The sequence below is a fragment of the Rattus norvegicus genome, chromosome 1 (genome assembly GCF_036323735.1).
Source record: "Rattus norvegicus strain BN/NHsdMcwi chromosome 1, GRCr8, whole genome shotgun sequence".
NCBI classification, from domain to species: Eukaryota; Metazoa; Chordata; class Mammalia; order Rodentia; family Muridae; genus Rattus; species Rattus norvegicus.
In genome coordinates this window covers 209,988,904-210,012,975 of record NC_086019.1, presented here as the reverse complement: position 1 = coordinate 210,012,975, position 24,072 = coordinate 209,988,904, and the positions used below count along the sequence as shown (strand labels likewise).

Below are 24,072 nucleotides of genomic sequence, written 5' to 3'. Positions count from 1 at the left end.
AGACCAACTGCCTTAAAGAAGCAGAAACCAGCCGAGCTAATTGAGAGAGGTTTAGACCAACCAAGGCACCTGGAGAGGACACTCTACAACCCGTGAGCTGCCAGTAGTGTGCAGTGCGCTCCAAAGTTCCCAGCTTTGTGAGCTGTCACCCACACTGGGGGCGGGCCTTGGAGGCAGCTGTCTTTAAACCACTCCTGCTCCTGTAAGGAACCGCCCTCCCCTATATTCCTGTAAATAACCCACCCCCAATCATTGGTTTGCCCAGTTGGACTTAGGTGCCCTGCTGTGGGAGACTGAGCTGGATTGAGGTCATGTTTTGTTACACACGCTACTCTCTGAGATACCTGGCCAGACTCAACTACACCTGCTGGTCGGGTTGCACACTGGCCTTGCCATTCTCTTCCTGCCCAGGAGACCACACCCCACACCTGGCAGAAACTGCTACCTACAGCTCCCTACTTTTCAGGTAGGCGCAGGTGGCCATCCACTGTCCATCCTAGCTTGGTGCCTGGCTCGGTGGCCAAAGCTACTTATGCCTAGGACTCATAAAAATCAAATCAAATTCAGGCAGCCCAGCAAGCGAGGAGGAAGACAGACAGAGACCTGTATCCTGCTATGCCACACAGTGCGGGCAGGGGAAATGCCCATAGAACTGCCCTCTGCCCCATGGCACAGGCAGACCAAAGGCACACAGAGCCCTGCCTATTACCACACGGTGTAACGAGGGAGGAGGAAGACAGAGATCCGCAGACCATGATGCCACCCACAGAACTGCCCTCTGGCACACAGCACAGCAGGGCTGTAAGACACCCATCTGCTGGGGTTGGGGATTTAGCTCAGTGGTAGAGCGCTTGCCTAGGAAGCGCAAGGCCCTGGGTTCGGTCCCCAGCTCCGAAGAAAAGAACCAAAAAAAAAAAAAGACACCCATCTGCTGCCACTTCACACAGAGCAGACTGAGGATGTCACCTAGGGACCAATCAGCTGCATGACTGGCCTGTCACCATAAGAGCCACCACAGTGAGCAAGAACGGGCGGTCAGATGGTAGTGGAAGAAAGTGGAGCAGCTCGAGCATTGTGAAGAGAGATGGAACTGGAGACTCGGGGTGGAGAGGAACAGCCGCTGTGAGTGGTCAGCCCCGCCACCTGGCGCTATGATGAGGTCCCAGCCTGAGCTGCTGCTAAGGGCCAAGTCTGAGTCAATGGCTACCCAGTGGCAGGGGTCGGTGTAGGTGTCCTTGGCTCATATTACCACCAGAGAATGTGGGGAAGACTCTATCTGGGGCAGCCATCAGGGACTATATGACTGTCCAAGGGCTGTGCAGAACTGGCCCTGCCCTCTCACTGGCTGCAGCACTCTAGCAGTCCAGAAAGCTGCCCACAGGGCACAGGAGAGCAGGCCCTGCCCCTCACCTGGACAGTGTGGAGGAGATGACCTTGGTGGTGGGGCACAGGTGAGCTTGTGGAGGTGATGCTTTCCCTCCCTCTTGCCACCTGTGGCAGTCAGGAGAGTAGACTACAGGGTTGTGTGAACAGATGAGCTGGTCCTGCCCCTCGCCTGGGCAGCACAGTAGGGCTGGCCCTGGTCAAGAGGCTGCGGGTGCTCCAACCCTGAGGGCAAGAGCGAGGGAGAGCAGGCTCTGCCACTTGTCTGCTGTGAGGTGGTGGGGGTGCAGGGGTGATGCCTCCCCTTCCCTTTGCCATCTTCTCAGTCAAGAGTTGGTTGGCCCCTAGGACACGAGAGTGGGAGACCTAGCCCTGCCCCTTCACTGGCTATAGTACTCAGAGAGAGGGCCCTGCACCTTGCCTGGGCAACTCAGTGGAGCTGGCCCTGATGGTGGAGCTGGCCCTGATGGCAAAGGTACAGGTTAGCCAGCCCTGAGAGTGCGAGAGCAGAAGAGCTGGCCCTGCCCCCTCACTGGCTGAAGCAGTGGGGAAAGTGGGCCCTGCGCCTTGACTGGGCAGCACAGTGGAGCTGGCACTGGAGGCATGGGTGTGGGTGAACCAGACTGAGGACATAACTGCCTCCTGCTGATGGTGGCATTGGATGGCCTAGTTCAAACAGAACTCATCCTAGTGGTGCAGATAAGGAAGAGTCAGGGTGCTGTCCAGCTCAACTACCACCCAGGCCCAGATCCAGGGCTCTGAATTGACCCACCCCAAATCCATGTCATCGGCGAATCACTGGGATTCATGGAAGAGCCGATTCGCTGACCCAAAGCTGCAGAATCGCCATGACACAAGGCAACAGGATAACCCAGAGGAGTCCCAGTGAGGATCCAATTCTGATGGTGTCACAGAAGCCAGAGACTTCCAACCACACGGATGACTCATTTGTAATGGACATTTGCAAGTGAACACGTGTGGACAGAGCGGTATACTGTGGGACACACTGTGGCACAGTACAGCTTACACTATGAGATTTTTTTTTCTGTGGTGTGTGTGTGTGTGTGCGTGTGTTTTATTTTGGGGAGGAGGTTACAAAGGCTGATCTGAGGGGAGAGGGAAATGAGTGGGACTGGGGTGCACAGTGTGAAACTCACAAAGAATCAATAAAAAGTGAAAATAAATAAATAATTACAAATACAGTCTCAGGCTGGAGAGGTGGCTCAGTTCCCAGCACCCACATCATGTGGCTCTTAGATGTCTGTAACTCTGTCTGCAGGGAGATCGGACATCTCTGGATCAGAGACACCTTCATTCACACGCACACAGTCACACATAGCCAGATAATTTAACATAATAAAACAAATACTTCTTAAAAGGAGAATACAGCATACTATTCTCACAGAGGACCCAAGTTCAGTTCCCAGCACCAACAACTGCCTGAACTCCAACTCCACAGATCCAATGTCTTCTTCTAGGCTCCAAGGCCACTGCATGCACATGATGCACACACAGACACCTCTTCCCTGGAACCCTGGATTTCTCTCATTCTTGTCTGAGCAGCCATGGGCTACGTGTGTGAGTGTACATATTTGTATATGCAAGAATGTGTGTACAGGGCTGGAGAGATGGCTCAGCGGTTAAGAGCACTGTGTGCTCTTCCAGGGGTCCTGAGTTCAAATCCCAGTAACCACATGGTGGCTCACAACCATCTATAATGAGATCTGGTGCCCTCTTCTGGTATTCTTAATCATAATAAATAAATAAATCTTTAAAAAAAAAAAAAAAGAATGTGTGTACAAGTGGGATAAAAGCAAATCTTGCTGTAGCTATCCTTGTATCCCCAACCCAGTTCCCCCAAGACTCTGGAGGGCCCCACTTGCCTCACCTTGGACACCGAAGGAAGTGTGCTCAATCTGTCTGCCCACTAGGAGCCATTCCTCTCCTTTCTCTAGAAATGTATTCCTGTCTCAGAAGCAGCAAGGTCTGGGGACGGGCCTATCCTTGCCTGACCCACCCACTGGTCCCTCCCCATTCTTCTTTGGTGTCCCCCATGCCAATAGAAAGCCAGCTAGCACCTGAGGCTGGATAGTAAGAACCCCACTGCTGACCCCTTCCCAAGAGCCCTTCCTACCATCACACCTTGCCTAGCCTGGGCTCAAGGCTGTGTCCTTGTGTCTATGAAGCTGGAAACCTGATGTACTAGAAGAAAAGTCCTCAGGGCCAACTGGCCCAGCCATTCTGTCTGGCAGGTCAGCTGTGCCTGGATACAGGCCACAGACATTGGGCAGCTGCCTCCTTCCTTCCAAAGGCTGTTGCAAAGAGGGCATGGTGGACCTCCATGGTGGCTGGAGGACTCTGCCACATATCCATGTGGGGTACACTAAAACACTGCTTCCCTAGAACCAGTTCTCATGTCCAGGTCCCCCTCCTACCCACCTCAGACCATCAGTGAGGCCTGGCCTAGCACATTGTCCACTATGACCTCCAGCCCCTGATCTCTGTCTACACTCATAGGAGGTTCTTTGGCTCTCCATACCTGGGAGCTAGCCAGGCCCCTGTCCTTAATCAGATCTCTACAACATGTGCATGTGACCAGATGTTACAAACCCACCTTCCAAGGCCCAAACTACAGAGATTGGACATCAGCCCATCTCTCAAGCTGCGCCCTCTCTACCTGACCTCTCTCCTACTTGGCCTGCCTCAGTGGGGCATGTAGGAGCTACACTTACCTGAACTGATTTCCCTGCCTCTGCTTCATCCACCCCAGCACAGAGCCCACAGAAGGAAGAGGCATGTTAGCCCACCAGTACTTCCTCAGCCTGCACCCTTCTTTGCCTAGGCATAGAACAGGCTTTTCGATGCCCCTCCTGATTTCCCAGCCTCTACTAGTACTCACAGAGATGTCCCAAGTGCCCTGCGAAGCTCTCTGCTTTGTATATGTCCCCAGAGGCTGAGCCATCAGAGCACAAGATGGAGAGAGTGTTAAGTGTCCCTAGACACCAGATCTACACTAGGACCACAGGGAAGTAACAACCCTACAGGGCACGTACCTGGGCCCCAAGAACACACACTGGAAAGGAAGCACATGGATAGAGGGAGAAGGGCTTTGACCTCCCCTCTGCCACTCGCTGTTCTCCCCAAGCTGTTCAGCAAGGACAACTCAGTGTCTAGACCAGACGGGCCTTGAACTTGTGCCTGCTCTCATACTGGGATTGCATTATATATACACCACCACACCTAGCTTTAGCCGTTGGGACTAAAAATCAAAACCAGAGGAAAAGGGTTACATGGGACACACCCTCTAGGGTAAACACTTTGACTGCTCCACCCTCCCCCCCAGAAGCAAGTCTGGCCAGGTACACAGAAAGGCCCCTCTGGGATTGGTTGGATGGAACACAACACAGTTTCTTGCCCTGTGTCCTCACATCGGCTCAGGGCCAAACTGCAGGTGGTTTCTGTGGCAGGAACCTCCACCCTCACCCCAGGTACCAGGAAGACATTCAGCGATACATCCACAATGCCTAAAGTTAAAATCCTTGTTAGGTGTGTGACTAGGTTGTGGTATCTGGTGTCAGAGAGAAGACAAAAGTATTTCTGAGACAAAAATATGGAGACTTGGGCTCTTGCCCTTTCCCAAGTGGCAGTATTATTAGTGTGGTGACTGCCCACTCCCAAATCTTACCTGCCAACTTTCTTGTCTGGGGACAAGCAGGTGCCCCCACACTTCCAAGCCAAATCCTGCCTATATACCAGTCTCACGCCCCACTGCAAAGGAGGAACTCCCAAGGAGGTCTTCAGCAGAACCTTACTGCAGCTCACATGTTAGGTCTGGTGTTTTAAACCGCCACCTATTTGCACTTTTGTATCTCCACCTGCACTAGGCTCTTGGGGTGTGTGCGTGTGCCAGGGATCAGTCCTGGCTGTTGTTCCTCAGGGGCCAAGCTTCTCTCACTGGCTAATTCGGCTCGGCTGGCTGCCTAGAGGCAAGCTCCTGTGCTCACTTCTCCAGAGCTGGGATTACAAGCATGCACTGCCACACCTGACCTTTCTAGGGTCCTCATGCTTGCAAATCAAGCACTTTACTGCCTGACCCGTCTCCTTAGCCCCTCTTGGATCATACCTGTTCTCACTTATCATCAGGTAGCTAAATGCACCCCTCCCTCAGGGCCCAGTTTTAACCAGCTACTGACTTCACATTCCCAAAGCACAGAGACGCCTCAAGACGCCCTCAGCCACTCACATCTGCTTTCTTGTCTTTCTAGCAAAGGACTCCCCTTACAATCCATGATTAATTATCCCCCAATAAGCTGAAAGCCTCTCAAAGACACCAAAGCTTAATCCTCTTGATCGAATCACAAGAACCCCACAGGCTGTAGCTCAACTGCCACTGCCAAGACTGTCTTCATTTTTAAATTGGTCATTATTATTATTGTGTGAGTGTGCGTTATGATTGGGGGACAAGCTATTGAGCATGTGTAGAGGTCAGCGGGCAGCTTTGTGGAGTCACTTCTCTCCTTCTACATGTATGTGGGATCTGGGGGTTGATCGCAGGTCACTGGGCTTGCACAGCAAGCAGTTTACCCACTGAGGCTTCTTGCTGACTTGAGACTGTCTTCATTTTAATAACATGGCTTGGTGTCAAGCGCCAATCCTCTGAGCTTTGCTGATGGGCTTGCTTTCTCCACAGTCAACCCCTCTGGGTCAAAACCATTTCACCTCTGAGGTCAGCCCATGAACACTGGCCATGCCACCAAGTTGCCAGAAAAGACATGCTTCCCTTCCCAGACCAGGCTGTCTCAACATCCCTGCTCTTCCTGTAGCTCCCTGGGGCTGCAGAGTTGAGACAGGCAGCCAGCTAGGAAAGGAGGGGAAAGTTCAGGAGAGGCCCAGCACACGGCCAGAAACTGGCACATGCCAGAGAAACTGCAATGAGGAAACTGTGTCCATCGTATAAATCAAACAGTAAGACTTACCCAGGGATGACAGGCTTCTGAGTAACTGAATTATGCAAATAGATTCTAGGCCCCAGGAAGTATTGCAACACAGCCCAGCAGTCCATAGATGAGGAGCCAGATAGGTTGGTAGACAACAGACAGGGAGGTGACTCACCATGTACTTTCGTGGATGGCAAGAAGGCTCATTCTCATGGCAAAGAAAATATGGGGTTTGCCTGATAACTGCTCATCAAACAATGCCCTCCCTATGCTGTGCATGAATGCATGTGTCTAAACTTGTGTCCATCACTCTTTACCTTACTGTTTGAGAAAGGGTCTCTCATGGAGCCCAAAGATCACCGATGTGGCGAGGCTAGCTAGCCAGCGAGCCCCAGGGATCCTCCTGTCTGTCTTTAATACCAGTGTTGGGATCACAGATGTGCACCACTGCTCCTGGCTTTTTGTGTGGGTGTTGGGGTCGGTACTCTGGTCCTCATGCTTGCATAGCAAGAACTTAACTCACTGAGCCCCATCTCCTCAGTCCAAGCCTATGAGGCCCTGCCTGGCCTGAACCTCAAAGAGATCCGCCTTCTTCTATTTACCAAGTGGGATTAAAGGCATGGGCCACCTGCTGTCTTTTTTATTATCTTTAATTTGTTTTACACCCACCAGTTCATTGAATTCTAACTACAGTTCTAATTAAGAATCCACGGCTGTCCCCATTCACTGATGAGGAAAACAAGACCTAGATGTCAAAAGCTTGCATAAGGTCACAGCCAGCCAACTGTAGAGCAGGAGTGAGGTCCAGGCTCAGCTCCAACAGGCATGTCCTTACCTTTCCATGTGCAGAAGCAGCTGTGACAGCACAGGCCAGCAGTTGCAACACACATCGGCTTAGCTCACTGCTGTAGCCAAAATGATAGAAAGACAGCCAGCAGCAAAACTCAGTGACTACAGACTTGGAGCAAGGCTAATACCTCATATCACTGCGACCTGGGTGCCCACCAGAATTGCATAATTCACCGCCAGGCAGGGGCAGGCTGTGCCTGCAGCCCTAATCCCTCATCAGCTGTCCATCTCGACAAGCAGTAAACAACCTCTGGAAATCCTTAGAGAAAGGGTTACCCACAGGAAGTGGCACCTTAACAGAATTCCAGGCAGGGCATCCAGGAACATGGCATCCCTCACTAGAGACAGTAACCAGGCTGATGAACCCTGGGCCCTGCCCCTGGATAGATGCTGCTGGTGGGGTCTAACTTCTGGGAGTGTCTGCTCCGCTAAACAGAAATGGCTCCAACTTACATAGCCTGGGCATGGTGTTGCATATCTTTAGTCTTAGTACTCGAGAGCCGAGGCAGGTGGATCTCTGTGAGTTGGAGGCCAGCCTGGTCGATAAATAAGTCCAGGAGAGCCAGCCAGGATACACACACACACACACACACACACACACACACACACACACACACACACCTGTCTCAAAGAAAACAATAAAGCTAAAGAGTAATTGAAGATGACATTGCCTGTGGCCTCTGGGCTACACACATGTGAAATGCACAAACACATCAAAGATAAAAAAAGAGACTTAAAAACCTGAGTATGACAGCTATTTCCAGATGGAAATGAGACACTTACACCATGTGCTTGAAGGAACATCTTAGTACATTTTCAGTTGCTGTAACAGAGCAGCAGAAGGTGTGTATTTTATAGAGGTTTGTTTACATGTCTCATAGTATCAGAGACTGGAGAGTTCAGGATCTCTCCTTCTAGGTGAGGACATTATGCTATGTCCTTAGATGGGAGAAGGCACTGGGTTGGTGGGAGCCTAGACAAGAGTGGAAGTGAGCGTGTGGAGAGGAAGCAGGCCCAAAGCACAGTGCCTATGAGAACTAACCCAGTCCAAGAACTAATCCAGTCCAAGACATTAGACCACCCACTTGAAAGACTCCACCTTGGAAACTGTCATGTTGGCTACCAGATTTCAACAGCTTTTTGTTGTTGCTGTTGTTGTTAACTTAGTGTACAGGCAGAGGTTCACAGGAACTCACCGTGAAAGGTCGTACCTGGAATTCATGCCTCAACAGTCCCCATTTGCATTTTGTAATTCATCTAGGTGACTTTCCCACAGAATGGGCACATCACCATAAGCCATTTGCTTTGTTTGGCTGGACACGGTTGTTCAGATCAGATTAGAAAACAAAATCTGGTCTATGGCCATACCATTTTAAATGTTTTGGTTTTGAAAGAAGCTAAGCAGGGTCAGGCCTGGTTAGTATTTGGATGGTAAAAATAAGATTTCAATCAATTTTCAATTCAGTCTCCATCCCCCAAAATAACAACAGAGCTCCCACCTACCACACACTGTAAAAACCCAAGCTGGCCATGACGCTGAACAGCTCAACTCCAGCGCTTAGGAGCTGTAGGCAACTGATCACAAATTCCAAGGCGTCTGTGACCACAAAGCCAGCCCAGGCTACAATGACACCCTGTCTCAATTTAAAATACTAACAATGGTAACGAAATAAAAGCTAGGTGTGGTGGTGCTCACCTGCAATCCCAGAAGGCAGAGGCGGAAGGATCGCTGTACATTTGGGGCCAGCCTGGTCTACATCTCCAGTTCTAAGCCAGCCAGAGCTACTTAGTGAGAGCCCGTTTCAAAAAGAAAGAAAAGTTAAAAGTGAAGCAAAGTCCAATGTAGGCTGTAACTGCACCACATCATCAAGAACTGTCAATCAGAGAAATGGGACTTCGGCAAAACAGATTTAGGGGAAGCCACCAAAGGACACACTTACACAGGAAATGACCTGGACTGGAGATAGGGCTTAGATGACAGAGTGTTTGCCTAGCATGCAAGAAGTCCTAATGATCCTGCATCCCCAACACCACGAAAGCCAGCTTGGTGACACACACTGGTAATCCCAGGCCTCAAGAGGTGGAGCTTACGCTCAGCATGCAGATATAAGACTCTGCCTCAAAAAACAAAACAAAATAGTAAAGGGGACCTGCAAGATGGTTTGGCAGGAGAAGGCTCTCGCTGCCAAGTCAACACGAGTTCAGTCCTCAAGAGACCCACACAGGACAGGGAGAGAACTAAGTCCCACAAACTGTCCTCTGACCTCCTCACAGGTGGCACAAAAACCCTTGTGCGTGCACACGGACACATGCGCGCGTGCGCGCGCACACACACACACACACACACACACACACACACACACACACTACACCTGCCCTACCATATAAAAATACATGTAAAAAAATTTTAATGACAAGGAAAATTCACTTTGACAAGGCTAAAAGTCTACCCCATCCATTCTGAAACAGCACACGGATCTAATCTTGCCAGAACAGGACACCAGCCTGAACTCTGCCCAGGAAGGGGCATGCATCTATTAGCTTGGGGAAACAGAACTTCTTCACATACCACTGTTCCCATACATGTTCCCAAATCATTGGGTGGGGGTGGGGGTGGGGGTGGGGGGGGACTGTCCTGCACTTCAGGTTGTTGTCACCTCAGCAACCTGAGATCTGCAAGACAAGCAATGCAGAACCCAGTGACCATTGGAAAACCTGTCTGGCTGCAATCCTGACACTGGCATCCAGAACCTGAATCTACAAATGTTCTGATATATACGGGCAGGGGTCACATGCCACAGGCCACCTCCAGGTAGAAAATGCTGTTAGAGGGGGCTGGAGGCATGGCTTAGGGCTTAAGAATGTCTGCTGCTTGTAGAAAACCTGAGATCAGTTTCTAGCACCCATGTGGGGCAGCTCACAACCACCCCTAACTCCAGCTTTAGAATATCGACCTCCTAGGACTCAGAGGTCATTGCACTGAAGTGGTGCACACTGACACACACACAGACACACACACAGACACACACACACACAGACACATACACACACACACAGACACATACACACACAGACACAGACACACACACACAGACACACAGACACACACACAGACACACACAGACACATACACACACACACAGACACATACACACACAGACACAGACACACACACACAGACACACAGACACACACACAGACACACACACAGACACACACACACAGACACAGACACACACACACAGACACACACACACACACACACCCACACACACACACACACACACACACCCACACACACACACACACACACACACACACACGCGGGGGAGATTAAATATATATTTTTTTAAGGATAGGTTCTCATTATGTAGTCCAGAACTAACTGTATATACTAAATTGACTTCAAACTCACAGAGATCTGCCTTCCTTTGCCTACAGAGCCTTGGGATCACAGCATGTACTGACAATCTAGAAAAAATTAAGTCTTAGCGGAAAAAATACTGTACGATGAAAATGGGGGTCACAGAGACTCTCCATGCCCTCAGACATGTTTTGTCTCACTTCGTTCTGAGAGCCTCTCTTCCTTGTGTTTAAACCTGCATTAAAATACCTCTGTCAGGGGCTGGGGATTTAGCTCAGTGGTAGAGTGCTTACCTAGGAAGCACAAGGCCCTGGGTTCGGTCCCCAGCTCCGAAAAAAAGAACCAAAAAAAAAAAAAAAATACCTCTGTCAGCCCCAACTCTACCTCAGTAAGGAAGGAGAGGATTGTCAGGCAGTGGCTGTGAATAGCAACTCTCCTGGTAGCTAATGAAGCCTGCCCCGTGTAGACCTGTGCCGCGGTGAGACCCTCGAGACAGTTTGCTTGTATATAGCCATGCCTCTGATGTCATGATGTCCCTGACTTCAGCTCTAGATGTGGGGTGCCTTGGAGACGCCCCAGGGTACAGTGGCCAGGGTTCACACTAACTAACTCAGCACATCCATATTCCTCAAGTGAGAGGAAGAGAAATGTGACTGAGGTCCTGCCAGGGGCCATCCTCAAGTTCCCAGCCATGAGAGGATCCACATGTCAAAGAAGCGGGACTTTCAGGTTACTGCAAATGGACTTAAGACATGGAAGCCGAGGCTGCAAATATATCATGAGTTGTGCTCCCCTGGACAAGTGGCAGGCCCTAACCTCCTGAGGGACTCCTGAGGGTTTCCCTGTGCTGAGTCCCACACTCCGCCACACATGTTCACCAATAATCCTCATGGCCAGTCTCCATATGGAAGAAAAAGAAAAAGAAAAAAACCAGAGTCCATCCAATTTACTGCTCGTCACACCTTAGCAACATAATGTCCTGTGAAGGGCCTCTGGTCCTCCTCATAGCTGTGAGGCCATGTGGAAGTCACCCAGGATCACAGGGAAGGTCGAACTTTGGCACATCACCTCATTAGCCCCAGGAGAAGATCCAAAGTCAACCTCCTAAGTTCACTTCCCATGGGATGTGTGGTGTTTTCAGGCATCAGGGACCGGGCTGGAGGGAAGCGAAGAGTACTCGCTGCTCTTCAGAGGATCGAGCAGTTCCCAGCACCCACCTCGGCAGCTTACAACTGCCTGTCTCCAGTCCCAGGGGAGCTGATGCCTCCAGCCGCCAGGTGCACATACACAGATGCATACTCGTAAATAAAAACATTAAAAATTTAAAAAGCACCATGTGTTGTGGCACACTTTAATCCCAGCACTTGGGAAGCAGAGAACTCTGTGAGTTCAAGACCAGCCTGGTCTATGTAGCAAGTTCCAGACTAGTAAAGGAGATTATATATATCTCCTGGGTAAACAAAACAAAATAGAAAAAAATAAACCATTTTATTAAAAAAAAGACACTCGGGGCTGGGGATTTAGCTCAGTGGTAGAGCGCTTACCTAGGAAGCGCAAGGCCCCGGGTTCGGTCCCCAGCTCCGAAAAAAAGAACCAAAAAAAAATAAATAAATAAATAAAAAAAAGACACTCTGAAGTTCAAGATTGTGTGTAGCTTACACTCTGGAAAGACAAGGCCAGCCTCAAACTTAGAGATCTGGGGGTTGGGAATTTAGCTCAGTGGTAGAGCGCTTGCCTAGCAAGCCCAAGGCCCTGGGTTCAGTCCCCAGCTCCGAAAAAAAGAAAAAAAAACAAAACAAACAAACAAAAAAGACCTTAGAGATCTGTCTATCTTTGCCACCTGAATGCTAAGACTGGGTCTTACTCTTTTCTGGAGTCTCCTGGGACTCAAGGGACACAGGAGAGCAGGTCTCAGAGCTGCCATCCTACCGAGAAGAAAATGAACACCCAGACATGCCCACATCTCACTGCCGTCAGTCTAGGATTGCATGTATGGGGATAGTGGCCACCACTGAGTCCTGCTCTGTGACAGCAGGTGAGTTGGACCCAGCTGAGAGTGGCTACAACTCAGATCTGGGCTCACTTCCAGATGTCCAGCTCACTGACTAACATCAGCCTCTCATACACTGTATCAGCACAGGGCAGTACAGAGCACCTCAGCTCCCATCGACTGAAGGATGCTAGAGCGGACAAACGCAGAACGGGCTCTCTAACTCAAGGCCACACTCTGCCATTCCGGCAGGAGCCTATGTGGTCGGTCAACACTCATCCTTCAAGAAAGTGGGTGTCTGTCCTGCTCTTCCTTCCCACCCCCACCCAGCTCAATGCTTCAATGCCAGCATGGAGTACCTCAGTCTACCTTCTAACTCTGACTAACAGTGGGTAGCTCATTTGTTTGTTTTCAGAATACCTTCACAGATCCACAGGACACAATGGGCTCCGGGGTAGACTTTCCTTGTAGCATTTCCAGGGGCAGCTGCTGGGAAGCCAGGGGTGAATACTTTATTAAACCAACCAGTTTCATAAAGGGCCAAGTGTTTAGCTGAAGTGGAGGCAAGAGGATCAGAAGTTCAAGGTCAGCCTGGTGTACCCAGTGAGTTTCAGGCTGGCTGGGACTATATAGTGAGACTCTTGTTTCAAGGGGGACAGGGTTGTGGGGAGTTACTGACTGACTGTCTCCGTCCTTGTAGACATAGGACTACCCCTTCAGGGCATGTTGAAGTCTCTATTCATGGCTTTACTCAAAGCCAAGGGAACCCTAAAAGAAGTCAGTAGAGGTGGGTGTGGACATGGTCACTGCTTAGCGCATGTGGCCTGGATGGGGATGTCAGGTAAGGCAGCCCAGAGACAAGGAACATGGAAGTGCACTAAGGCAGGGGCCGACTACTCCCCCTAAGCCCTCCCTCTCGGGCATTACCTTCTAGGGGTGTAATCAGTGAAACTTCCAAAAGACCCCCAGCCCCTTAATATCAGTAGGCTGTGTCAGTCCAGTGGAGAAAGGGCGCCCCAACCTCTGTCCTTCCTTCCACAAGGATTTGCACACGGTCAGGGAGACTGAGGAAGACAAATTCTGGAGGGACTTAAGAAACACAAGTGAGACTCAGCTGCTTGGACCACGCATGGAAGAGGAAGGACAAAAGGAATATAGATGACCCTTGTGTTCCTGAGTGTGACAAGCCAGTGCATAACACCAGTGGGTAACACCAGTGAGTGGGTAACACCAGTGAGTGAGTGGGTAACACCAGTGAGTGAGTGGGTAACACCAGTGAGTGGGCAACACCAGTGAGTGGGTAACACCAGTGAGTGGGTAACACCAGTGAGTGAGTGGGTAACACCAGTGAGTGGGCAACACCAGTGAGTGGGTAACACCAGTGAGTGAGTGGGTAACACCAGTGAGTGGGTAACACCAGTGAGTGAGTGGGTAACACCAGTGAGTGGGTAACACCAGTGAGTGAGTGGGTAACACCAGTGAGTGGGTAACACCAGTGAGTGAGTGGGTAACACCAGTGAGTGGGTAACACCAGTGAGTGGGTAACACCAGTGAGTGAGTGGGTAACACCAGTGAGTGGGTAACACCAGTGAGTGAGTGGGTAACACCAGTGAGTGGGCAACACCAGTGAGTGAGTGGGTAACACCAGTGAGTGAGTGGGTAACACCAGTGAGTGGGTAACACCAGTGAGTGAGTGGGTAACACCAGTGAGTGGGTAACACCAGTGAGTGGGTAACACCATTGAGTGGGTAACACCAGTGAGTGGGTAACACCAGTGAGTGGGTAACACCAGTGAGTGGGTAACACCAGTATATAACACAGTAAGTTTTTCTTGTGTTTTACAGGCCTTATGTAGTCCATGTCAACCCTAACCAGGTAGTCACTAAGGCTGAACTCTGAACTACTAATTTCCTGTCTCCACCTACTAAGGCATAGATAACCTAGCCTAAGCCTGGCTTTGCTGGTTTGGTTTGGTTCTGTAATTTTTTTTTTTTGAGACAAAGTCTTGCTCCTGAAGCCTGAATCCTCCTGCCTCAGCACCATCACCCCCCAACACTAGGATTATAGGTGTTTTGGACCACACCAAGCTTCCTTTACATTTTACCTAAATGGGTCTGTGTGCAACATGGGTTGACACTCCTCAGAGGCAAGGTCAGTAGCCACCCTGTTTCCCAACTTTCCAAGTGGCAGTTACCCAGGTGTTGGGCCCCTCAGTGGGCAGCATGCCCACTGTTATTAACTTCCGGAAAAACATCTCTGAAGGTCAGAACAGCTCGCACAAAAAGGGCAAAGGGTGGGCACTTCTCAGAACCAGGCTGCCACGTTACCTAAACAGGGCAAAGCTGGCCTTAGCCCAGGGCCAGCGGGGACCCAATGTCCACCTCAATATTTGCATGGGGTTCAAGGTGAAGAGTACAAAAGGCAACAAATATTTGAAATCAACAAGTAGAACTTACTCCTTGTGTTAGGTAAGTCATTAAAAAGAACAAAACAAAAACATAAACAACTTTGCAGTCTAGCTTTGGTCTAGAGACAAGTTCTTGTGCATCCCACACAGGACTCCAACTCACTGACAGCTGTAGCTGGCCTTAAATCACGCTCCCCTCTATTCACCTCCCAAGGGCTAGAAGGCACACGGTCCTGAAAGAGCTCACAGTGGTGGCCTCTGCAGTAACTAAGTAAGGAGGTGACCGCACGGCAACCCATTTTCGCCTCTTTAACTTTGCACAATAGGCTGGTATTGCATTTTACTTAAAACAAAAACATGTATCTTATTTATTTATGGTTGAGTACACGCTATACCTCGTGTGTGGAAGTCGGGATAATGTTTACCCTCTGAGTTCATGGATCGAACTCGGGTCGTAAGGTTTGGCAACAGACTTATTTTCCCAACAACAAAAATTCTTGCAACAAGAGCTTAAATTGGCATTAATTCAAGTGTGCAGTAATCCTTTTTTAAGCCTAGTAGGCGGGTCACCAGCTTAACACCCGCCTCCCATTTTCTTCTCTCCTGAGCTGAGGATGTATCTTTGCCTGTTCCCAGGCTGTCCCTTAACTCCCAGATTCGAGTGACTTTTCCCTCCTTCAGGGAACTGGACATCTGCTAAACACACTTTAAAACGAACGATTCATCTTGGACTACCACTTTATTCTAAACTAATTCAAATGCAGACTTCCTCTAGTCGTAAGACTCTGGCCTACCCGTAAATATCTATGCAGAGTGACTAAACATATTTTTCTAACCAAATGAAAAAAAAAAACCCTTCAAATGGTCAAAGTACAGGAGAGTCGCGTGGCTGTAGCCGCCTGCAGATCAAAACTACAAGTTCAAGGCGCTGGGGGAGGGAAGGGCACTAGCAACCGCGGCTTCCCGCCCCGCCCCTTCCACCCACCCGGCCAGGGTCACGTGATGGCTGAGAAAAGTAGGGGAAAGGTTACGGGAGCCCCGCCCCCGTGCTGGCGCGTCCGGGGCGCTCGGATCCTGTTCCACCGGCCGAGCCCACGCAGGCCTTCCGGAGCGACGCGTCGCCGCTGCCATCCCAGTGTACTGCCCGGGAGCCACCGACCCGCTTTGTCCGAGGACAGATGTCGCATGCAACAAAACAGCCTGCCAGCACCGTGCCTCAAAGGGTTTCACTGCGAAACCCAAGGGGGTAAAAAACAAAAAGTAAAAAATTACAGCGCTTTTATGAATGGGCAAAATGGGCAAGAGGAGTCAGGGTTGGGTAAGCTCCGGCCAGCGCCCCAAACTCCCGAGAGAATCGAGCCTGCCCGTTCCGTGACCACTGGGTCTGAGCCAAGCGCAGCGGCGGCGGAAGGGAGGCGTTCCATCCCTCATCTGCAGTCAGGTGGCTTTCTAGCTCAAACTCGAAAGGTTTTGTCTTGTGCAGGAAGCCGCTTCGGCCACTTTTGATACAAAACCTGACCAGCGCTTGATTCCAACGACAGTTAAGGAGTTCAAAGCCCGGCATGATGGTGCACGCCTATAATCACAGCACTTGGGGTTGCAGGAAGGAGATCAGGGTTCAAAGCCAACCCTGTGTACATCGCAAGCTGGAGGCCAGCATGTGTTCCATGAGACCCTATCTCACTTTTTAAAAGTAAATAAATAAGGTAGAAGAGAAAATTCAAGTGTAAGGTTAAGTCTAGCGAGGCATACTAGTTAACAAAACAATAATTTACATGACAAAAGAGCTCTTGTGCTTCAGCAAAGCCAGTGCAGCCATAGACTCTGAACCCAGACCGTGCCCAGACCTACCTATTGCTCTGCACTCCCCGGAGCAAGCACTGTCCTCCGCACCACAGTCCTCTGCTTTAGGTCCTCACTGAGCTCGGAGTCGACCGACTAGGGAGGTGGTGGTGGTGATGTATGCTTGCTGGCACAAATAAAAGGCCAAAGCTGTGTTTTAGTCATTTGGCTTGTGGTTTTGACAGAGATAAACACGCTTGAATATCAGGAATGACCAGAAACCAGACGCCTGTGCGACAAAATGCTGTAACTAAATACGCGTTCGAAAAAGCTTCTAGACTCAATTTCATTTTATTTGCAAACTTCCAAAGTTAGCAGTTTTCGACTAAAATCTGTCCTTGGACAACTATCTGAATGCACGGTACAGAAAGGAGCCGAGCGGGAGTTGGCCCGGAGTTGAGAGTCCTGAGCCTGATTGTATCTAGCCTGGTTCACACTAGGAACTTTTTAACTCCTTAAAAACGTGAGCATTCATCTGTGTTCTGTGACATCAACGAAAGCCAGACCCGAGACGAAGGGTACCGGCTGTTAGGGCACATCGGGGCTGCCCAGACCGCGCTGTCAGGCTGTCCCAGGCCAAGTTCACTCAGGCCGGGTCACGTGACACCCCCACCCTCCCGGGCTCTGGTCCCAGCGCGACCTTGAGCAGTCTCTGGACACCCACCTGCCCTTGAACCTCGGGCAAAAGAGAGGGTGAGGGGTGCGCAACACTTGAGTATATGCACCAAGGGTGTGTCCCGAAGGCTGTACTGCAGGGACTCGCGCGGGGAGAGGGCACCGGCCACCTGCCAAGTCCCCTGGCAGAGCATCCTTTCTACTGCGGAGCCCGACCCTCACGGACCCTGAGAACCAATCCACCTGCAGGATGGCGAATGGAAAGAGCCTGGAAAAGGGCTCAGTGTCCACACTGGCCCCAAGCCACCCGCGGAGTGGGGAGATGGGGTCGGAAAGGGAATTTACGCCTACTGGTCAGGGACCAAGGAGTCATGCCTAATCCTGAGCATCCTTCACTGGGTAATGAGGACCCCAAAACACGCGGTGAGACATCAAGAGCCGTGGTCCCATGCGTCCGGAACGGAGGCATCTTGCCCAGTCTGGGGACCAAGCATCTTTCCTCCCGTCCCGGGATCCCCAGATCCGTCACAGCGCGGGGGAAGGGGTGCCCTCTGCTTCTCCAATGCGCGGCTCACGCGTACCCCACGGGCACAGTCTGGGTCTCCCTCCACGCTCCCAAAGGTGATACCAGCGCGCCCAGTTCAGGGCGGTGCCGCAGCGCTGCCCTCCCGGTGTCTTACCGAGTCTGTGGACGGCGGCGGCGGAATGAGCGAGCTGAGTCCGAGCAGGGGCGGGCGAGGCTAGGCGCACCGACGCGCGCCGCGGGTGATTGGCTGAGCCCAGCCGGGCTGCGGCGCGGGCAGGACGGGGCGGGGCCTGGACCAGGCGGGGCTGCGGGGAGGAGTTCAGTAAAGAAACTGAGGCTAGGACCCGAGCTTGTGAACTACAGACCTAGGACAGCATTCCTTACCTTGTGAGCCTCAGTTTTTTCATATAGGAAAGGGGCCAACTCATTAAAGCCATGCCCATAAAAGCTCTTTGCTCCATGCCCGTACTACAGTCGCGGTTTACACTCACCGGCACATAAACTTCTCTGCAACCCGGTAGGGGTTATGCTGTTTCTGCTTCAGACTTTAGGTTTGTTTGGCTGTTTGGTTGATTATTTTTAAAGGGGGGGGGCACTTGGCGGGGAAAGAACGGTTTACCTAACATCACAGAATGAAGAAGTAAGCCCAAGTCCCAAGCCTGAGTAACAGATGTTTGTCATCCTGGGTCAGGTTGGCTCCAGAGGCCAGCACACTCATAGTCTCCCTGGGATAAAATCGTCAGGGTAAAAAAAAAAAAAAAAAACCCACCACCTCTGCGGAACAATTAGGGTGTGGGGTGTAACTCATAATGCCACGCATTCCTGTCCTGGATTCAAGTCTCTGCGTCAAAAGGCAACGGAATCGGAGTACTTTTGAACAGGGGCCAGTAGGGGAGTGACTGGAACCTGGTACAGAGTGGCCTCTGGAGAGGGGTCGCTGCCTGCACACAGGGAATGATGGTTGCCGGGTGAGTTGTGCATAAGGTGCAGAGAAGCTGGGCCAGACCTGGCAAGGCACTCTACCGGCCAGATGGGGCGCCCTCCCAGGCTGCGGCTCCAGACCCTGCATCTAGCAACCTCTCCTTGAATGCGCTGAAGGAAGACCCGCCAGTCTGAGGTCAAGCACGCCTGGTCTTGGAAGAGCTCTGTCTGCCTCCATCTTTCCCTGCATTGCCGCGGAAGGAATCCGAAGAGAAAATGAAAGCTCCCCTTGATCCCGCCCCCAACTGTAGTTAACTGTTGCTGGGTCTCAACCCCCCCCCCCTCCTTACACCTCTTTTGTTTAAAAGGCCAGGCGATTGTTAGGCCTTTACCGGTTTTTGTTTGTTTGTTTTACTTAGTTTATGTGAAGGGACTCACAGGTAATCGGGGCCTTTCACTTGGCTGCACGGTTCTGACACACCCACACGCCTTTGGCCTTCTTAAGCATCCTTGTCTGAGCACCTGTTCCTGGACGTGGAGGCAGAGAGGCAAGTGTGACATGTGGCTGGCACTGCAGAGATGCTCTCTGGAAAACTTTCTGCTGTTCACCCGTCCTCATCAGCCTTGATGGCTCTAGCGTCACCTCCTGCGGCTCCCTACTTAAGGGTCCTTTTACATCGTGGACTGTTAGGCTCACCTTAAATGCCCTTCCTCCTCTCCCTAAAACCCCATCCTAACCCTTCCCCTCCCCAAGGACACTTCCTCTTTTCTTGGCGTCCTGCTTTGCATCCGTCTGGATTGGCCCTATGCCCTGTCTGTCCGGGAGGCTCCGTGGCCTTGACCGCGGACCTTCCCGCCGGCCGTCTCGGTGCCACCTGCAGGCCAGGCAGGAAAGGAGCAGGGGCGGAGAATTCATTAGAAGGAGCACTCAGGCGCCTTGTGTCTCCTGGGCTTTGGGGAGGTAACCGGAATGAGCCAGAACCGCCTGCACCTGGTTTTATGCTGTGGGGACCTCATTTTCCTTCCTCATCACTCACCATGGCCCTACTCCTAGGGACCGTAGCTCCAGGGGTGGCTATTAATAAAGAACTTAACCGCTCCCCCTTCGCCCCTCAGTGTGGGGATGCTTGGGGCATTAACCTAAACTCCCTGAGCTCTGAAAATATCCTAGGAACTGGCACCAAAGCTAGAAGAACCTTTCTCAAGCTCTTCTGTTTATTTTTCACATTCTGTCTCAGTTTTAATCCCATAGACTGTGCCAACTGCCCCCGGTGGATACGTTTGCCCTGTGTGGTGGCTCACATCTGTAATCTCATTACTTGGGAGACTGAGGCAGGAACAGCATAAGCCTGTCTCAAAAAACAAAACAAAACAAAAAAAAAAAAAAAAAAACCAGACCTGGAGAAAATGACTCAGTAACTAAGTATGAACACTACTCTTGCCAGGGGACCACAGTTTGGCTCCCAGCATCCAAGTCTCAAGGCTCGCAAGCGCCTATGACTCCAGCTCCTGAGTGTCTGGCGCCCCCTTCTGGCCTTCATGGGCATGTGCGTTTATGTGTACATACCCTCCCCATACATAATTGATTTTTAATCTAAAAAAAAACCAAACCACAGCTGGGGATGTGGCTTGGTGTTACAGCACTTCTTTAGCATGCACGAAGTCCTAAATCCCATCCCTCACACCACATAAGACTTTCAAGTCGTTTGAAGAAAATGGAAAGAATAAGATAGGGTTGCATGCATGCTAGTCAGATGCTCTACCATTGAGCTACCATATCCCTCGGTTTTTTTCAGTACTAGGGCTAGAAGCCAAGGTCTTATTCATAGTAGGCCAAACCACATCCCAATCCTAATTATCTCACCTAATATACACAACAGGAGATTCTCAAAGCCCCTACTGTGTTGTCAAGAGTATGGCTGCTCCAGGGTGGTTCTCTCTAGCCTCCTTTCCTGTTGGCAGCACCCAACAGATATTCATCCACAGTGCTTAAGACTTTTTGGGAACTTGGCTATAGGACATAGTTTTGAGGGAACTCTATCCCATAATAATGTTGTAATCCCAGAAGGCAGTGCTTTTCCCTACTCCTCCAAGCCTCAGTTCCCCCTGAACTTGAACTTTGAGCTCCTGTACACGTTTTGAGTCAATAGCGGAGGTAGTATTTGTTCAGCCAGCGTCACCAGGTTCCATGAGGACAGCGGCGTTGTCACAAGGATAACAAACCCCAGGCTGCAGATGGGCGTGGGGAAAGGAACTTGGAGTCCATGAGGCGTCTTCTGTGACCCGGCGCTTCCATCTCAGAGAGTGCAAATATCCTGTGAAATGTACCCTGCCTGTCCCCCTTTGGGAGCCACTCCACTGTTTTCGGAGTGCCCAGTGAAGGGAAGATTGGCAGCGTTTGCTGTCCCAGAGAAGAAACAATCGAAGTCACAAGACCAGAGCTAGAAGTGTCAGTGTGAGCCCCTCCTTGTCCTGTGTAAACCTCAGTTTCTTCACTTTAGGAAATGAGGAGAGGGCCAGAGAGATGGCTCAGCAGTAAAAGGTACACACACTCACACTCACACACACTCTCTCACACATACACACACACTCACACACACTCACACACTCTCACACACATACTCATACATTCTCACACACTCAAACACTCACACACACACTCACTCTCACACACTCACACTCACACACACATATACACACTCTCTCACACACACTCACACTCTCTCACACACACTCATACATTCTCACACACACTCATACACTCTCTCACACACACACTCATACACTCACACCCACACCCACACTCACACACACTCACACACACACATATACACACTCTCTCACACACACTCACACACACTCATACATTCTCACACACACTCATACACTCTCACACACACACACTCTCACACTCATACACATTCACACACATACACACACTCACACTCACACACACACACACACACACAGACATACACAGATAAGGCACCACGCACAAATAGTTGTGAACTACCATCTGGTTGCTAGGAATAACTGAACTTGAATCCTCTGCAAGAGTGGCCAGTGAGTGCTCCTGCCCCTCCACCCCACCATTTTTTGAGACAGTCTCTGGTAGTGCACGCTGGCCTGGTACTCATAACGTAGCCAAGAGTGACCTTGAACTCCTGATGTCCTGCCACTACCTCCCTGTACTGGGATTGCAGCTGAGCTCCATCATGCCCAGTCTGTGTAGTGCTGGAGACAAAGGCCAGGCTGTTGAGGACTCCGCCAACTGAGCTACTCCCACAGATGTGCCTCAGGCCACATTGAATGAGGCAATTCCCCCAAATGTGACTATGTGTTAGTTGATGTCTAAGTAGGTGACAGAGCCTGTGGGGGGTAGAGGAAACAGGTGAGGCAGGAAGCTTTGTCATTCAAGTTTTTATTTTTAAAATATCTATTCTTAAAGATTTCTAAACTTTTTATCTGTGTTCACGTATGTGCAAGTGCCCCCAGGTCAGAGGAGGGCACTAGATCCCAGGAGCTGGAGTTACAGGTGGTTCTGAGCTGCTCTGAATAGATGCAGGGAACTGAACTCTGGTCCTCTGCTGAGGTTTACAGCTTGGCTGCCTTGGGGCTTTCCTCTTGGGTGGAAAAATGAAAGGGCTAAAGACGTGGCTCAGCAATTATGGGCAAAGGCTGCTCTTTCTGAGGATCCAGCTCCTGGATCTGTTCCACCGCCACGTGGTTGCTCACAATCCTCTGTAACTCGAGTTATGAGGGACCCTACACCCTCTTCTGGCCTCTGAAGACACTAGGCACACCAGTGGTGTGTAGTCATATATGCAGACAAAATGGATATACAGATATTAATATTAAAAAGAAAAACAATAATGTTGGTACAATCCTTTAGCTATTTTATTGGGTTCTTATCTCTCTACCACCCTTCCAACTCTTATTCTACCCTAATTCCTCCCAACCCTCCAATATTATGTAGGAGAGAAAGAAGATTGGAGGGGAAAGGAGCTGTAGACCACTATAGACTGCTTCCTGCTGACTGGGGGTGTTGAGTTCCTTGGAGCAAGTTCAGCCTCCATTGTTAGGATATTTCCAACTTCTAATCTCTTTGCTCGTGAGCACTGAGAAACTGCAACAGCAGCAACCAGGAGCAGCAGGGGGAGCAGCAGCATCACAGCCCCCTTGGAGATCTCCCATTTATACCCTCTCCAGAGTCCCCCACAGTAAAATATCTGCAAGCTGTCAAAAATCACTGCCCTGCTAGAGCACGAGGCAAATCATAATCACCTGCTGTGAAGCAGCCTCTTATCCCAAACAAACAAAAACATAGTCATATAACATAACTGGGTTTATAAGAAATCAAAATTCTTGCTACATGGTAATAAATATTATTATTATTACTATCATCATCATTGTTATTATTAAATTAAAAAACTGGGTATGGTGGAGTGTTTATTTAACTCCTGAACTCGAGGCAGAAGCAGGCAAATCTTTGTGAGTTTAAAGCCAACCAAGCCTATATAGACCTTGGGAGCTTGGGAGAGAAGGAGAGAGAGCAAGCACAGACCACTACCACACAGCTTAAATAAAAATAAATTAATACATCTTTAAACATAAATATTTTTATTTTAAAATAATGTGTTTGAAAAAGAGAGAGAAAATGAAGGCACAGTAAGGACAGAAATAAGATTTTAGTGGGCTGAAGAGTGAGGGGCAGGCAAAGCAAGAGAGTGGCAGCAGGGTACACATGTAATCCCAGTCCTTGGGAGGCTAAAGCTGAAGGGTCGTGGGTTCAAGGCCAGCCTGAGCTTTATTAACTATACCTCGTCTCAAAGAAGAGTCTTCTCAAGGTTAAGCTTTACTTCCCTGTTTAGTAGTAACTGCTTTGGAAATTAGTCTATTACAGCATGCTTTCTTCTCGGTTCTAGAATCTTCTGTCACTTGCTCTGCTACCTTGCTACAGCTCTCAATACAAGCTTGATCCTTTTTAAATTTTAAAATTAATTTAAACGCACACCTTTTTTTGTTTTCTTTTTTTGTTGTTTGTTTGTTTGTTTGTTTTGTTTGTTTGTTTTTTTTTCGGAGCTGAGGACTGAACCCAGGACCTTGCGCTTGCTAGGCAAGTGCTCTACCACTGAGCTAAATCCCCAACCCGCACACCCGTTTTTGCATGTGTGAGTGCACATGCATGGAGAGGTCTGAGGTTGATGTAAGAGTCATCCTCCATGGCTCTTCCACCCC

General features: G+C 50.2%; 1 protein-coding gene across 4 annotated transcripts in view; it reads right to left on the bottom strand.

The window, feature by feature from the left end:
• Cpt1a (carnitine palmitoyltransferase 1A) overlaps nucleotides 1-19,095 on the bottom strand; it is a 62,449-nt gene extending 43,354 nt beyond the window's left edge. Inside the window, exons 1-3 of one of the 4 annotated variants that reach the window (XM_039102321.2) lie at nucleotides 18,920-19,095; nucleotides 18,068-18,218; nucleotides 16,782-16,899 (exon numbers count right to left, since the gene is read on the bottom strand). The gene's annotated coding sequence lies outside the window, so the exon portion shown is untranslated. Of the gene's footprint in view, nucleotides 1-16,781; nucleotides 16,900-17,968; nucleotides 18,219-18,297; nucleotides 18,673-18,919 lie in introns of those variants that run through there. The other 3 variants (XM_063282351.1, XM_017588837.2, NM_031559.2) reach the window with 3 other exon arrangements.
• Nucleotides 19,096-24,072: the final 4,977 nt, after the last annotated feature.